Source organism: Mustela erminea, chromosome 7, assembly GCF_009829155.1.
Source record: "Mustela erminea isolate mMusErm1 chromosome 7, mMusErm1.Pri, whole genome shotgun sequence".
NCBI lineage: Eukaryota > Metazoa > Chordata > Mammalia > Carnivora > Mustelidae > Mustela > Mustela erminea.
The window spans coordinates 79,280,443-79,298,565 of NC_045620.1; the positions used below are offsets into that span (position 1 = coordinate 79,280,443).

Genomic DNA, 18,123 nt, shown 5'->3' on the forward strand with positions numbered 1-18,123 from the left:
CAAAATAATTAAGTGGTTAATTTTAGGATGAGAGTATTATCAGCAAAATGGCAACAGACAGTTCTAGGTTCTCAGTGCTCCATAAAAATAGTGAAAAACAAACCAAAACAATCAGAATCAATCCATCAGAACTCTGAAAAACAAAGTTTACAAAAGACAAGTGAATGTGGCATCAAGAAAAAGGGAACTTTAAGATACCAAGAGAGCTTTGCAGCATTTTTACTCACCCATGCCTGTCCCCTCCCCAGAATGTGGCAATATTACTGTAGCAGCAGTCCAGTTTCCCACTGTGAAGACCCAGTTCAGGAGGGAGCAAAGTAAAGCATATCCACAAATGATTGTATATGTCTGTTTTAAGCAAGAGTGATCTGAAGTCCTGATAAAAGGTACTCATCTCTTTCACCTAACTAGGAACTCAGAGCGAAAAAGCAGTTGGCATTGTTCAAAAATCCTGCAAGCTACACTAACAATGCTCAGATGCCTGTGACAAAAGACGACAATCAAAACCTACAACAGACTACTAAGGCCTGGGAACAAAAGCTGGGAAGTTTCTTCGGTAAACTAGAACATATAAAAGCAGTCATATACATAGGGAAATTCAGAAAACCATGTGCATACCCAGAGGATAATGAATACTCAGAAAAGGCTTAAGAATACATTAAGTGTTCACCTCAGGCTGATTCCCAGGCCCAGGGTAAGCCTAAGTATTGAAGGAGTGCACATCTACTAAGACTAAGAGAGGTGTTTGTTCAGTTCCAGAATTCAAGGAAATTTCTATCAAAATACTAGCTGAACACAAGCAAAGGGACATAGACTTCAGTGGCCATACACAACAAAGAATACAGTTTTTGCAAAAACAGTTCGGGAGAGTTGTTAAACAAATGAACTACTATAGCATTCAGCAAACAAACAAACAAACAAAAAACACAGAAAACCCTAGGAAAGGGAGTACATATGTTTTTCAGAGTTGCTATATTATAAAATCCAAATGTCCAGTTTGAAACAAAGAATCACAAGGCGTACAAAGAAACAGGAAAGAATGGTTCATTTAAAGAAACAAAATTAATTAACAGAAACCATCTCTGAGGAAGTCCAAAAATTAGAACTGATAGACTTTAAAACAACTGTCTTAAATATACACTAATAATTTAAGAAAAACATGGCTAAAGAACTAAAGGAAATCAGGAAAACAATGTATAAGCAAATTGAAAAAATCAATAAAGAGACAGAAATCATAAAAAGGCACAAAAAAATTCTGCTGACAATTATAATAATCAAAATGAAAAATTCACTAAAGGGGTTCAAAATTATTTTAAGCCAGACAAAGAAAGAATTAGTGAACTTTAATATAGGACAATTGAAATTACTTAGTCTGAATAGAAAGAAAAGAGTAAAATAAATAAATAAATAAATAAACAGAGCCTAAGAAACTTGTGATATATCATCAAAAAACCAATACACACATTCTCCAGAAGGAGGTGGAAGAAAAAAAGGAGAGCAGAAAGAATATTTGAAAAAATATCAACTCAAAACTTCTGAAATCTGATGAAAGACATAAATCTATGAATCCATGAAGCTCAACAAATCCCAAGTGATGTAACCCAAAAGATGCACACTGAGACATTTTAAACTATCTAAAGACAAAAAGAGAATCTTAAAAGCAATGAGAGAAGCAATTCATTACATACATGGGATCCTTAGTAAGATTAACAGTTAATTTCTCCAGAAACTATGAAGGCCAGGAGAGAGCAGGATGGTGTTCATGTGCTGAAAGAAAAAAGAAATCTGTCAACTAAGAATTTTACATTTGGCAAAACTGTCCTTCAAAAGTGAGAAATGATTTAAGACACTCCCAGCTAAACAAAGGCTCAGGGAGCTCATTACCACTAGCCCTGCCTTATAAGAAATATTAAATGGAGTCCTTTAAGTTAAAATGTAGGACATTAGACAGTAACTTGAAGATATGAGAAATAGAGATCTCTGGTAAAAATAAATATATGAGAAAATATAGAATTCATTATTGTTGTGTTTTGGTTTCTATTTGTTATATCCTACAGGATTTAAAAGTCAAAATAAATAATTGTAAATAATTATAAATCTTTATTGTTGGGTCCACAATGTAAAAAGATATAATCTGTGACAAAAACATAAAGGGGGGTGGAAAGACAAAGCTATATAGAAGCAGAGTTTTTATATGCTATTGAAGATAAGTTAGTATAAATTTTAATTAGTTAAATATTATAAATTTATATTATAAATGTTATAAATTATAAATTTATATTATAAATATTATAAATGTTATAATTTGGGATGTTAAATATAATCTCCATGGTGACCATAAAGAAAATACATTAAAAATATATCAAAGGAAATGAGAAGGGAATCAAAATGGTTTACTACAAAAATATCAATCAAACACAAAAGAAGTTTGTAATGGGGGATATGCAGGATAAAGAAGATTAAGACATAGATAGCATATAATAAATAAGTCCTTCTTTATCAGTAATTTTAGTTATTTATATCTTCTTTCTTATTCTTCCTTTTGTCAGTCTAAGTTGTTTGTTTACTTTGTTAATCTTTCCAAAGAACCAGCTTTCAATTTCTTTGAGTCTCTGTGGTTTTTCTGTTCTCTATTTTATTTATACCACTCTTATTTATATTATTTTTTTTTTACTTCTGCAAGCTTTGGGTTTACTCTGCTCTTCTTTTTCTAGTTCTTTAAGATGTAAAGTTAAGTTATTGATTTGAAATCATTTTTTAACTATTTTAATTCAATTAATTAACATATAATGTATTAACTGGTTTCAGAGGTACAGGCCTGTGATTCATCAGTCTTATATAATACCCAGTGCTCATTATATCACATGCCATCCTTAATGTCCATCACCTAGTCATCCCACCCATCTACCCACTTCCCCTCCAGCAACCCTCAGGTTGTTTCCTATGATTAAGAGTCTCTTATGTTTTGTCTCCCTCTCTGGTTTCACCTTGTTTTTATTTTTCCTCTCTCTATGACCCTCTGTTTTGTTTTTTAAATTCCACACATCAGCGAGATCATATGATAATTGTCGTTCTCTAACTGACTTATTTTGCTTAACATAATACCCTCTAGTTCCATCCACATCATTTCAAATGACAAGATTTCATTTTTTGATCACTAATATTCTTGTGCATGTGTGTGTGTGTGCATATGTGTGTATACCACATCTTTTTTATCCACTCATCTGTAGATGGACAACTGGGTTCTTTCCATAGTTTGCCTATTGTGGACATTGCTGTTATAAACATTGGGGTGCAGGTGCCCCTTCGGATCACTATATTTGTATCTTCGGATAAATACTAGAAGTGCAATTGCTGGGTTATATGGTAGCTCTATTTTCAACTTTTTATATTATTATTATGTTATGTTCAACTTTTTAAGGAACCTCCATACTATTTTCCAGAGTGACTGCACCAGCTTGCATTCCCACCAACAGTGTAGAAGGGTTTCCCTTTCTGCACACCAACAACTGTTGTGTCCTGACTAATTTTAGCCATTCTGACAGGTGTGAGGTGGTATCTCCTTGTGGTTTTGATTTGTATTTCTCTGACGCCACATGATATTAAGCATTTTTTCACGTGTGTTGGCCATTTGGATGTCTTCTCTGGAGAAACGTCTGTTCATGGCTTCTGCCCATTTCTTGACTGCATTATTTGTATTTTGGGTGTTAAGTTCTTTATAGATTTTGGATACTAGCCCTTTATATGATGTGTCATCTGCAAATGTCTTCTCCCATTCTGTCAGTTGTCCTTTGGTTTTGTCGACTGTTTCCTTTCCTGTGTAAAAGCTTTTTATCTTGATGAAGTCCCAACAGTTTGTTTTTGCCTTTGTTTCCCTTGCCTTTGGAGACATGTCTAGCAAGGAGTTTCTGCAGCTGAGGTCAAAGAGGTTGCTGCCTGTGTTCTCCTCTAGGATTTTGATGGATTCTGTCTAACATTTAGGTCTTTCATCCATTTTGAGTCTATTTTTTTTTACCTGATATTAAACAATACCACCACCCTAAGGAAACCAAAATAGAGGGAAACCCCTTCACCATGATAAAAGGCATATATGAAAACCCACAGTTAACAACACACTCAGTGGAGAAGGACTAAAATCTCTCCTCCTAGGATCATGGATCAGACAAGGCTACTCACTTTTACCAAGGCTATTCAACAGTGTACTGGAGGTTCTAGCCAGAGCAATTCAGACAAGAAAAAAAATAAATAAAAGTCACTCTAATTGGGAAGGAAGAAGTAAAACTATCTCCATTAACAAATGACATGATCTTAATATATTTAAAAAATCCCAAAGAAGCCACAGAAAAGCTAGTAGATCTAATAACAGATTCAGCTAAGTTACAAAGTACAAGCTCAACACAAAAAAATTATTTGTGAGTCTATACACCTACAATGAATAATCCTAAAAAAAAAAAATGTAAGACACAATTCCATCTACAATAGTATCTGAAGGATGAAATACTTAGAAACACATTTAACCAAAAAGATGAAAGACATGTACACTGAAAACTATAAAACACTTTCCAAATAAATTAAAGGAAACTTAAAAAAATGGAAAGATATCCCATGTTCATGGGTAAGAAAGCAAAATATTGCAAAGATGACAATTTACCAAAATTCCAATAGCCTTTTTGCATAAATGGAGTTGGATCCTTCAAATTCATGGTTAGTACAAAAGGTCCCAAATAGCCAAATAATCCTGAAAAAGAACAAAGTCAGAGGATCCTAATTTCCTAAATTCAAAACTTACTACAAAGCTAAAGTAACCAAAGCAGTTTGGTACTGACATAAGTGTAGACATACAGTATTAAAATAGAACTGAGAGTCCAGAAATAAACCCATGTTTCTATGACCAATTAACTTTTGACAAGGGTGCCATGCCCATTCACCAGGGAAAGACAAGAACAGTCTTTAACAACAGTGTTGGTAAAATTGAACTGCTACCTGTGAAAGAATGAAGTTGAACCCCCATTTCATATCATATACAAAAATACACTCAAAATGGATCAATATCAAAATATGAGTGCTAAAACCATAAAACTCACAGTAAAAATTAGGGATAAATCTTTATAGAATTTGGTTTGGCAGTGACTTCTTAGGTATGATACCAAAAGCATGAGAAACAAGAAGAGAAAAAAATAAATCAGACTTCATCAAAATTAAAAACTTTTGTGCATCAAAGGACATCATCTAGAAAGTGAAAAGCCAACTTACAGAATGGAAGACAAAATTTGCAAATCTTACATGTGATAGGGCATAATTAATATCCATAATATAGAACTAATTTGAACAACTCAGCAGAAAAGGACAAACAATGCAATTCCAAAACTGGAACAGACACTTTTCCAAAGATGATATACGGATGGCCAATCACATGAAAAGAAATTTAACATCATTAGTCACTAGGAAAATGCAAATGAAAACCATGATGAGGTACCATATCACACCTACTAGAATGGTTATAATTTTTAAAATGGAATGTAAGTGCTGACAAGGATATGGAGAAATTGGAACCCTGAGATATTGCTGATGGGAATGTAAAATGGTGCATCTACAGTGAAAAACAACTTGGCAGTTCCTCAAAAACTAAATAAAAAATTACCGTATGCCCCAGCAATTCAACTCCTAATGTGGAATATGTGTATATATGTATATACATACATATACATGCATATATATATATATTTTTTTTTAATATATGGGGTATAGGTGTATATACCCCAAAGAATTCAAAGCAAATACCTATGTACCAATGTTTAGTGAAGCATTATTTATAGTAACTCCAAAGTAGAAATAACCTAAGTGTCCACTGATGGGTGAATGGATTAACAAAATGTAACATACACATATGATGGAATACTACTCAATCAAAAAAAAAAAAAAGATTACAGTTCTGATACATGCAACAGCATGGATGAACCTTGAAAACACACTAAGCAAAATAAGCCAGGCACAAAAAGTCAAATATCATATAATTTCACTTATATCAAATACCTAGAACAAGCAAATTCCAAGAGATAGAACATAGATCAGATGTTACCCCCAGAGACTAGGGGGTAAGGGAAACAGCGAGTTGTGGCTTAACTGGTACAGACTCCTGTTTGGATTGAGGGGGAGAAAAATGGAAACAGATGCCTGCACAACATTGTGAATGTAACTAATGTTAGCAAATGGGACACTTCCAAGTAGTTCAAATGGCAAATTCTGGTATATATACTTTACCACAATATTTTTTTTTTTAAATAAAATGAGATCCAAGGAGGCTATTTAACATTTCTTAGTACTCATCTTTATTTCTGTTTTGTACCACTGAAAGGTTAGCAGTATCTCTTTAGCATATCCAAATATTTAGCAGGGCTCTATTTAAGTGGCACAAGAAAAGCAATGAAAAAAGTTGAAGGGTGTGTGTGTGTGTGTGTGTGTGTGTGTGTGTGTGTGTGTGTTTACATGCCCATATAACGGCCTACTCTTTTGCACTGAAAAATACAATTATCTATCCATAAAGCAATACAGAAATGAATAAAATTAACTTATAAGTATAAATACTACACATAAACATACAGAGCAAAGGACAAAAAGTGTTTTTGCTGCAATAAAGTCTCTGCTATTACAGTTCTGCATGGGTTTTCCTGCTCTTCACCACATGTTGTCTCTAATCTTTTTGTGTTCCCCCCTCCTCTCCTTGTTTATTCTTTGCTATAGAGTTAGAATGCTAAATATGACATCAACACTACTTTGCTGCTTAGAAGCAATGAACTCCATTTAAAACTCTATTTCTTGTCTTATTTTGAAGCCTACAACTGCTAAAATGTCTCTTACACCCCCCGTCTTCTTTGGGCATTCTCTTTTTTGGGTTTCTCCTTGTGATTAATCTCTGATCTTTGCCTACCCCAAGCTACTCCTGATTTATCTGTTCTTCCTGAGTAAATAGGTTAGTCAGCACAGAGCAACCTGACTTACAAACAGCATCATTTTTCTATAAAAAATACCATAAGATAAATAAAGTTATATCATTCAACACAAGAAAACCATCATTAGGAGTACCTTCTGATTTTCTTCATAGTCTATATATCCACAGTGAGGTGAGAAGAATGAAGAAAAGAATCATCTCTACGCCTTTGGTTCAGGCTACAACTGAATTCCATCCTCCAAATATCTATGACATTTAGCAAACAGCTTTGGGAGGAGGCAGAGATCTCTGAAGCAGGGGACTGACAGGATGAAAAGAAAGAAAGACAGGAGATGTGAGAGACACTGGTGAGGGAAAACATGACAATACCTACCAACTGGTCAAATGTGTGAGATACGGAAGAAGGAGTACTCAGAGGAAATACCCAGATTTCAGAGACCGGAAGAAAGGTGTGCTGGTGAAAGAAGCCAGTTGGTTTCACTATGAGAACAGGATGGAGGGAAGGGGAGTTTGAAGTTCCAATGGGATAGAACCTTAAGTGGGAGGAGATGTTAAGCAGAACACTGGGATTTAAGAACTGAATCTCAGGAGAGAAGACAAAGCAAAGGGGCAATGAGGCAATAAATGGCATGGAAAAGGAACAATTTGAGAGGTGTATAAGGTGGGAGGAATTACTTGGCTTGGCAGATAAGGGGCTACCGATAATATTTAAGAAAGTAGTTTCCTCATGGTGGTGGTACCAGGAATCACACAGTAATGGTGAGGGGGCTAACGTAGGCAGGGGTGTCAGCATAACAAGAGTTCCCTCCGAAAGGTTGATGCTGAAAAGAAAAACAGCAAGAGGAAAATAGCCTGTGGAGGTAACAACGTAGAGTGAGGGTTTCCAGCTTATTAATATTTTTTAAATATAAAGGTGGGGGTAGAATTTAGGGAGGCAAAATAAATGAAGTCAAGGGAAAAGCAGGGCCAAACTGATGAGGCAAGGAGCTGCCGTTGAAGGGAGAGACTGAAATTCAGGACAAAGCTGAAGACTAAGCCTTGGGAAGAAGGATGGCATTTAAAACAGACACGAGAAATGGCAGCCAAAGTGAAAGAAGATGGAGGGAAATCACCCAGAATGACTTCCACAGCCTGTTGGGGGTGGGGTGGGGTCCAGTGTCCTCTGCTCAAAATGAAAAGAGAAGAGGTGGGCTTCAGGGTTCAAAAGCAGTAAAATGACTCAAAAGAGAGAGTGAGCAAGATAAGGAGCAAGCAAGAGAGGACTAAAGTGACTACCAAAACAAAAAGCCGATGCCCTCTCTGGAAGCGATGGGAGCTCAGGGGAACCCTAGATTGTACGGAAGCAAGTGCCAAGACACCGATGTATAAAATAAAGGAAGGAGGGCAGAGCATTTGCTGATGAGAAAAACAAGGTTCCCAACGGACAGGCAGAGGGCAGAACAGGAGAGCGAGCCAGGGGCTGTGTAGAACCTTGTGGAAGGAATGAGGCAGAGGTGTCTTGTATCTGGTAGGGAAAGCTGTGGCTACCTGATTTACCAGTATGACTCTCCCAAACTGGGTGGAATTTCATTAAATATGTGGAATTCAGTAAAGGAAAGGCTATCTGGTTGCTGATTGGCAAATGATACTTGCCACCTCTTCCCCTAGGCTCAGGAGAGGAATGTGTGGTGCTGAAAGGGACAGATTTTGTTTTCACTCCTGTTGGCTGCCGGCATGGGGCCCAGCAAAAGCAGAGTCACGCAAGTGCAAACTTGCTGCTTTTTAAGCAACGAGCTGGCAGGGAAGAGCTCCTCTCTTTATCATGTATTTATTTATTTATAATTTGTATAGCATCCATATCCAAATGGATTTGAGGCAGTTTGCAATAAAAACACATGTACACATGTCACAAGATACTTAAAATAAAGGTCAGAGAGAGCCTAGAGAAAGGAGGATAGATCTGGCTGGAGCACGTTCTTCTGCAAGAAAAGTAGCCAGGGAGAGGAGACAGCCTGAGGACACAATAGGACGACAGTCATTCTTCTAGGGGGCACTCTCCCACTGTTAATTTTGTGCATCGCAACTACAAGGGAAAACCTTTTGTCTGGACATGTGCCCAAAACAGAGCTCTCAGGGAAAGCAGAGTAGGGTCTGGTGCACAGTGGGAAGATGCTGCCAAGTCTCCATGCGTTGCTCCCCCTGCCCCCGGCCCAGGAGGGAACACTGCTGGGAATATGCACAGTGATCCTGAATTCAGCAGAGGGGGCTGATCCACCTCTGTCTCTAGGAGACATCCAATGAGACTCCTGAATGCCAAAGTCAGTGTAAGCTAAAGGCAAAAAAGGTCTGGACCCCAGACCTTTTAGATTCCAAGACCCCAGGCTTGGAATCAGCTCCATCTCACTGCTTCCTTTAGACACAGCCTCTTCTTCACGTGCACGAAAACCTCAACGGGGCTTGTTTCCAGGTCTGCACAAAAGACCATTGAGTGCCATCCAAGCCATCCTCGCTTTCCAAGAATCCTTACGGAGCAGCACCACAGTGACCACACACTGGGGAGGCAGGACGACCAAGCAGAAAGCACAGAGACCTGCCATCCAGACCCAATGGTGTCCGTAACTCCATTTTGTGACCCTCCACAATGCAGCCTTCTTCTGATACAGGACTGGATGCTGCTTTCAGGAATTTCAGAGAGCCCTTCTCTTCTCACATGCTGCACCCCTGCCCGAGTGCATCTGTCACTGGTGAACCTGACTGCGGCTACAGCATTAGCTCAAGGGCTGGGCAGAGTTGGGAGTGGAGCACAAGTGCTAACAATTTGACAACTCTTGTAGTACAGACCCGCTCTCCACCCTGGGCTGTGGCAGCAGTTTGCACTTTTTTTTTTTTAAAAATAAGGGGTGAAGTTTTAGTTGGAGGGGTCTCACTTAAAGGATTTTGCATCTCCTGCTAGTATTATGCAGAGGCAGATATGTTCATTAGTGAGAAAAAGAAAGGAGGGGAAAAATAACTAATAAGGCAAATGCAAGGAGTACTGACACCAGAGGAGATGGAAGTGTAAAAGCATGCATTAGAAGCTGCAGCCCAGGGTAAGAGCTGGCTAATTTCGTTCTATTCCTGCTTTATTGAAGGAAACAGTTCTTCCAATTTAGCTTGGCCACTCAAGGGATAGAAATGTCCTGGGAGAATATGCCTCTGGGAAATGCAAAGATCTAAGTGCTACCAGCCTAGAGAAGAGTCAAGTTTGGGCCCACTCATGCTTTTTCCTAACTGGGGCTTCTTCTGTGACTGAGGAAAGGAGGCACGGCGGGATTGGCAAAGAGCGATCGGTTTGTACCAGCCTCACCAGCAATGCCTGCCTCTGCCTGCCAAATTTCAAGGTCAAAGTGTTGGTAGGCATGGGCCATCATAGTGTCTCCATTAAGGGGGCTCATTTTTGAGCTTCACATGTCCATGACATGCCATATAGCTCTGGCAGGCTGAGCATCACACTAATTCCTCATTCTCACAAGGGGGTAAAAAGGGAGGGGGGAAGTTACAATCTCACATGTCCATGGAAATCGTCCACTGAAGCTATTTTTTCTTTCACAAGGGATGTGCTTCCCAACTCCCATTATTTTAGGTAATCAGGTATTGTCTCTTACCATATTTGGTGCACTAACAGTCTCTCCCAACATCTCCACCCACCCTATCGACTAGTTGAGTTCGAATACCTTGACATCAGTCTGCATAACTTTAGGTTTTCTTCCTTATTCAGCCTGAGAGAGAGAATTGCCTTCCCCCCCAGTCTCTGTCATGATCTACAGTAATGGGTTCAAGAGGGCAGAAACTTGGTTCCAGCCTCCCTGATGCTTTGACTCACCCTCGTAAAAAGTTATTGGTGTCAGTGCTGGTCTAGCAATTGCCTCCCCCCCACTACACCTCTTGGCTTCTCTAATTTCACTTCCCCCTGCTGCACCGTACAATAAACTCTAATGAGCTCTCACATTCTTTCACCAATCACCAGCCATCACCAAGTCAGACGAGGAGAGGAAAATAACTTCCTGCAGAAAATCCCCATGACCATGAAGTTCTAAGCAACTTAACCAATATACAGAAGTGTCAGCCCCGGTCCACCAAAAAGGGGGAAGAGAGGAGAACCCAGGGCTGGGGTGGGGGGGGGGAGTGGCACGTGGGGAGGGACCAAGAACAACTTAGGAACTAGTTAGAGCTAGAGCTAGAGCTGAGCTAGAAATAACTTTCAATGTTTTGTCCTAGGATCTGTGTTATATATTCCAGTATGTAACAAGAATCAAAATATATGTGATCTGTTCACAACTTTATAGTTATTTTCACCAGGAACTGAACCAACATTCCTTAGCCCCTACTATGTGGTGGGCCCAGCTGATTATCTTGGATTATCCAAGAGTAGAAATACAAGTTTAAAATTATTTCCAACGCCCATACTCATTTTCTGAGTAGTTCCATCGAATATGTGCATACCATAATGATACACAGACACAAATGCACATTTTTCCTTTCTTACCTCTTCATACCTTTCCCTAGGTCATACCTAATTGGTTTCAGTTTATAATATTCCAAGGGCCACAGGAAGGACAGGTGATCAGCCTGGGGTACAGAACTACCACATAACCATTGTAGTGGTTATGTGCACGGGACGCCGTGCAGGGACCGGGGAGACATTACTGGGAAGGTGCCAGCATGGAGCGCTCAGTGGAGACCACAATTTTCCTCCTTGGGTCTTATGGAACACAATGACCCCTTGAGCACTCATTATCACTCTTTTTTAGCAACCAATGCAAGGACAGAAGGAGTCTATACAAAGGGGGAGACTTTCACATCAATACCAAGTGTCACACAGAGCAGAGCTAGGCACAGCCAACTTCCAGGAGAAAAACTAACCAGTGAGTCACCAGGGAACCTGAAAGGGCACAAGGAAAGTTAAATTTGAAGATGAGAAAGAATTACTGAAAAGCTTTTTGAAAAATATTGCTTCGTAAACTCTCACATACTTATTTCCTTCTTCCTGTGTCCCCTAGTAGTAACAGCTGAAAAAAAAAGTCTTAGAACAGTCTTCAAGGGTTTACATACTTTCAAAGGAAGAGCTGAGGAGAGAGCCAACCCAGGTAAAAGTATTCTATATGCCCTGGACAAGGCAAGTAGAGCATTCTGCTTAGAAGAACTAGAGATGGGAGATGCAGAAGGGGAGGAAGGGTAAACCAGAACACTTATGTCATGGACCACTTAATATGTGAGAAAGTAGGCTCAGAAAGCAAGAAAGTTACCCATGAGCACACAGTTACCAATAGGGAGAGCAAGAGCATGAACACCTTTTCTGATTTTAACTGCCGTGCTGACTATATCGAACTCCACCCTTCTAAGTGGGCCTCCTGGTCTGAAATATCTTTTTTTCACCTGGCTACCAGGGTCATCATAGAAAATCACCTTCCTCTAGACATCACCTATTTGAAATTTCAGTAGCTCCAGGGCCAGTTACTTACAACAGAGACTCTCAGGTGTTACTCCCTGCCACTGTGCATCTGATGGGTGCTGTTCACACAGATGGCACTGGATCTCCTGCGTTTACAAAATTAGCCTTGTAGCTCTAAGGCTACCCCCTTTTTCCCCAGTCAGTGGTGGCATGGGAATGCATGAGAATGACAGTGACACTTCCTACCCACTAATAGCTTACTTGCTTTGGTAGAGTCAAAGCCTGTTAGGTGTCCTTTTCCATCCGATGGAGCCCCTGACCCAAGTACTTCTGGAGACCTCCAGAGTATCTCATAGCATCTGAGCTATTCCTTAAGCTTCAGTCTTTGCAGCTACTCTATGAAGCACAGCACTTGTCTTCTGGCAGCCCTATACCAGTGAGGAGATATGTGGCAAAGTATTCTCTCCACAGTGTAGGCCATTCTGTCAAAGGAGTCCAAAGGCAATGCTCTTTGATTGTCAATGTGTGACATGTGTTTATGGCTTTATCATGTCAGGGCCCATATATGGGTCAGGGGTGGGGGGATGGGGAGAAGATTCCAGGAGCAGCCATCAGGAGAACATAGGTTCCTGTCTGATGATTTGGGCTTTGGCACTCCTTCATGCCCTTATGTTTAATGTATTCTCCCTTAGATTAATGCTCTTCATCCCCATGTAGATGGATGCTGGGCATATGTCACTGCATGTTACTCATTCTATCCCACCAAGTGGCCAAGGTGGCCAAGCCATACCTAACTTCAAACAATGGACAACAGAAGACATTATGATATACTTAGATCCCTATCACACATGATTATAAAGATAGCAACTTGAATTTACATAAAAATAAGTCAAAATCTCCAGAAGTTATTTTTCCTAGAATCAGGCTACTCTGTTATCTTGCACAGTGGATTACAGCAGGCCAGTACGCTGTAATACCAGAGGTAAAAGTGGCCCGTCCTGAGCAGGAAAGTAAAACTGTCACCTGGCAATGCTAACTATCCAGAGGGGACATGCCCAGCATCACGTTCCATTACTTTTCACTTAGTGGCTGCACTTCAGTCCCATTTTGGAACACTGCCCTGACCAGACCTATGATTTCATAATTTCTGCACCCCTCATTAATTAGTATCCCCAAGGCCTAAAAATACCTCCAGCTCCATTTCCACTCAGTAACTGTCCAGATGTGAAAGCCCCAATGCTACTCCACCAGGAGACATTCCCTGATGAAACCAGCCTACATTCTCCATCTCAACAACACAAAGTCTATATAAAATCCATAATGTTCTTTGGGACAGAGTCCGTACCGAATGACATGCATGACGCATCATCTGGTTGATTAAAATGCTAAGAATGAGGACATTAGTTGGTTATCCTGAGCCTTGTCACTTAAAGTCCAGAGTTGAATTTCATAATTTTGCTTCTTCTTTGTAAAATTTCCCTTCTGTAATGAGCAGCACAAAATATAATCTCTCACAATCATATTTGTAAAAAAAAATTCATAAAAGTGTTTGGACATTTTATGAGTTCCTGTGTCTATCTGTAGGTAATTTTACAGGCTCAGTGTGTATTATTATTTTTTTAAATAAATGTAGGTTATACAGGAAATATAATTAATGCTTATAAAGTAAAAGTTGATATGATAATCCCAGAGTATATAAAGCCATATATCTCCCTCTCTTGATTATCTATCTATCATTTATCTAAAGAGAAATCTAGTAGATTCATGGCTGGAAATATAACCCACTCATGCTTTGCAGTAAAGAAAAGAAACAGAATGTTCTATAAGGTAACCAGGTTGCCTAAAAGCCAAGCAGATCCTCCATAATGCCCATTTTCATAGAAATTTATAATGCCATATGAATCCTAGTGGTGTAATAGCTTCCACCTCCTCCTTATACTTCACACTGGAGTTACTTTTGTGTCTTTCTTCTGGGAGAGGTAAATTTGAGGGTAGTAGCCACTATTTACAGTAAAAGGCTGTTACAGCATTTTTCAAGGAACCAAAATAAGAAAACGTTATAAGCGGGGGATGTGGTGAAAGCAAGAAACAGTGTACCTTGGGGAGCTTCTCAAGGGCTTTCAGGATTGAATAGCCTCCTTGGGGGATAAAAAAAAAACTTGATGTGGGATGAAAGTAATGAGATTTTCTTATACCTTTTTTGACTAAAAGAAGAAAGGTAGTCAAAGGGACTGTGATTTGTTCCAGAGGAATATACATCCTCCACACATATTTCTTGAAATCTGATGTCATTCTGGATCCCAGGCATGCTGCTCTGAATCCCACACTTCCTGGATTGAGCTCCAGGTAAGTGTGAAAACCATTTCGTAGAGCCGCTGCCTGTCTCCAGGATTCCTCTGCCTCAGAGTTAACGGTCTTCTGAATCATGCTTGTGCTCCTGGATAGAACCTATGAGCCAGGTCCGTTACTTTGAATTCTTCAATTACCCATCAATATTTATTGAAGCTTTACCATAAGCAAAGCAGTTTAGACCTGAAGATGTCGGTAACTAGTGAGTGTTTATAAGCCGGCTGGGGGAATCCCGTATTAGAATAGTGCTCTTCGGCTTAAAGAAAAAAGCCAAGCAGGGAGGAGACAGAGGGAATGGGAGGGTAGGGAGGAAATAGATTTGACTATGAATCATGAGAAATCACTTAACCTGAGGTACACTGTGACAGGGTGATCAGAGGACTCATGGAGGAGGAAGCCAGGTTAGACTCGCAAGAAGAGCTGCACTGAAGTGGTCGTGACCTCGCCTGACAGTCTGACAGTTCAGCTTCAACAGCATTTCCCAAACTGTGGCCTGCAGTACATTTTGTGGGAATTATGAAGTTGCTCCCAAGAAGAGGGGAGGGAGGGATAGCTGCAAATCACGTAAGATTGGAAAACCCTGGAATCTTCTGACTTTCTTTAAGGCAGGATCATGTGGTCTTTTAATGTTCATTCTGAATAGGCAAGACAGGAGTATAGGAAAGAGTATTTTCTCAATTCACATAAGGCTAAAAAAGTTTTCTTAAGGCAGTACTTCATAAGATGAGTGTTCAGTAAGTGACATTGTGGGGATTGTTGCTAATGCCGTCAGTGACTTACACGAGGACAGACAAGGTAGAAAAGTCATTCCCTTTGAGGCCCTCTCCTCGGATGCAAAGGAAGAAACTCTTGGGTCAACTCTGAGTCCAAGACTTCTCGAAACAGAATCCTCAATCTGCCTCCTGATGTGAATTTTACCTTCTAATGTAAAACAGCTAAAGCACTGTTTCTGCTGACCAATGAGGGAGGCTCCAGTTGCAGCAGAATGAGAGCCTGACACATACAACATTTGGGGACCTTCACAGAGCACTGCTCACTAGTTAACCTCTTGGGGGCAGGTAGGAGCTGCTGCCCTAGGCACTAATATAGCTGGGAAGTTGTCTGTTCTTAACACCATCAGGGTAATAAGAAAATCCGCTGAAGATTAGTTCTTTTAATTCAAGGTACCATCAGACTGAAATGCTGCACAATTCCTGTGCTGCCTCCAAATTAAGTGACTGGAGGCAATTTTCATTCTATTTTAAATTTCAGCTTTTCTACCAATAACACAGGACATCCCTCGCTGCTCCATTACCATGGACGGTGCCCGTTTTTGACTTTGATTTCCTACTCAGCTTTTTAAGGCATCATGTTCACGCAAGTGGACTCGAGGCCCTCAGAACTAGGTCAGGCATTTGCTGGAGGTCATTACAAGGCTACAAAATAGAGCATGCTTAATTCTGTTATTTCTGAAGATTTTTTTCTTCTCTCTCATGTGCATAGAAGACAATCAGTACTTAATTAAATTTTGGAGCTGTTCCTGAAAATTTCAGACTGTCAAAGATGCATGTGGCCTCCTTTCACCCGAGCCACCCGTGAGGTTTAGACAAAAGCATGTAAAAGGAACGAGGTGGGCTTGTCGTCCAAAGACATAAAAAACTGTAACAATCATTGCGCTTCTATTTTAAATACTGATGCTCAAAATGTTCCAGCAAGAAAATCCTCCGCACACAGAATTCATAGATGGAAAGACCCAGTCATGAAATCCATCTCTCCATTTTTGAGAGCTGGAGTCACTTCAGTGAGGTGACTGATAATGCAGTGACACCCCAATAAATATGTGGGATGGAATCCAATTAGCAGGAGCACTCGCTAACATTGGACAGTGAGTAGGCTCTGTGGTGACCAGGCCCTGTCCTCAGTTCCCCAGCAACTGTGTATGTGGTGAATGACAGCTGGGAAGCCCTTCCAAGAGCCCTCGGCTGAAGATAAACTCATCAAGGCTAGGCCCTGTTCCTGAAGCAGCCCAGATCCAAAGCAGGCTCTAAAGAACATGCCCGCTAAACCACGTGGGGGGTGACTCACAGGACCATTCCCGCTCCAGGGCTTTCTCACAGATCAGATGAGGCCTCTGTGGACATCGCATTGTAGTCCATCTGCTCCTTGGAAGCAACCCTGCTCTCCTCACCTCTGATAGGTCTTAGTCCTGGAACACTCACCACTCAGCTTCTTTCATGGTAATTTCTGTCAGAGCCTGCTACCCAGAGAACATAATTTGTAACAGTTAGAATTCAAAGCCCCCCGAGTATCTTTGCTGTCCCTAAGTCCAGAGTTGCAGGCATCCTGTAGTACACAATCAGAATTGTGGGGGTTTTTTTGTTTTTGTTTTTGTTTTTTTACTTCTGTTAAAGTTTCCTGATGGTAGAATTTGTGAAGGAAGACAGAATATAGCGTGAACAATTTAGAAAATGTCAAGAAGCAATTCCCTGGCCAGAGCTGTCAGTTCAATGGAATTCTCTCTCTCCTTCCGTCCTGGATGGCAACATGGAAATATGAAACTGACATAAGAAACAGAAGACAATGTCTCATTACGGAAAGTTTCTTTTTAGTAAGTAAGAAAGAGTTTATCAAAGTGAGCCACATCAGCAATCAACCCCGGACTGAAGCCACCTTATTAATGGAGAGGGGACAAATTTTAATCTCCCCAGAATCTCTTATCAACTGATTTCATGTAATTTACTGTGGGTTTTATTCAACAAGAGCTATGAGCTGTTTCTGTGCCTGCCGAAAATATTTTTATTGTGTGGCATTTGTCCCCGACTTTGCCCTACTCCATGCTGACATGAAAACATGTTCAGACACTAGCCAATATTGCTTCATGCTGTCTTGACATTGTTACCCTATCTCCATAAACTCACACTGGCTGTGTCATTAGGTCATGAAAAGATGTGAATTCATCACCTTTAAGTCATGGAGGAATTAGCATTATGTGTAAAAAAAATTATGAAAAGCTTCTACATGGGTTTTGCAAAGCTAGCCATTTGAAAAGGTGGAAAGTAAAAAAGTCAAATGGTGAGAATTCCAGAGACTCCAGCATTGGTTTGCACGGAGTCATTATTTAAACCAACCAGTGGCTAATGTAATCATTTTGGAATAGAGATAAACTCAATATAAGAACCAAGGAATGAAACAGAGCATTCCCTTCCGGGAGGGAGAGTCACTAAAGAAACTCAAATGCATGTCGTAAGGATGCTGCTGGACACAGAATCCCAGGAAGAGAAGCTACATGTTCAAAAGAGGCGGTTCTCCTGTGCTTAGGAAAACTGACAGATGGCCTTCATCCACAGAGGAAATACATATTTCTGGCTGATGAAACAGGACCTATGAGGTCATGGAAAACAAAACCCCTAGCCACTTTGCTATTTCTTAAAATTAT

The 18,123-nt window shown here is 40.0% G+C and overlaps 1 long non-coding RNA gene across 1 annotated transcript in view; it reads right to left on the reverse strand.

Annotated features, from left to right (window-relative positions):
• The window catches only part of LOC116595615, a 371,042-nt gene extending 354,103 nt beyond the window's left edge, over positions 1-16,939 (reverse strand). Inside the window, exon 1 of the long non-coding RNA XR_004287772.1 lies at positions 16,773-16,939. This is a non-coding gene — a long non-coding RNA (uncharacterized LOC116595615). The remainder of the gene's footprint in view (positions 1-16,772) is intronic.
• Positions 16,940-18,123: the final 1,184 nt, after the last annotated feature.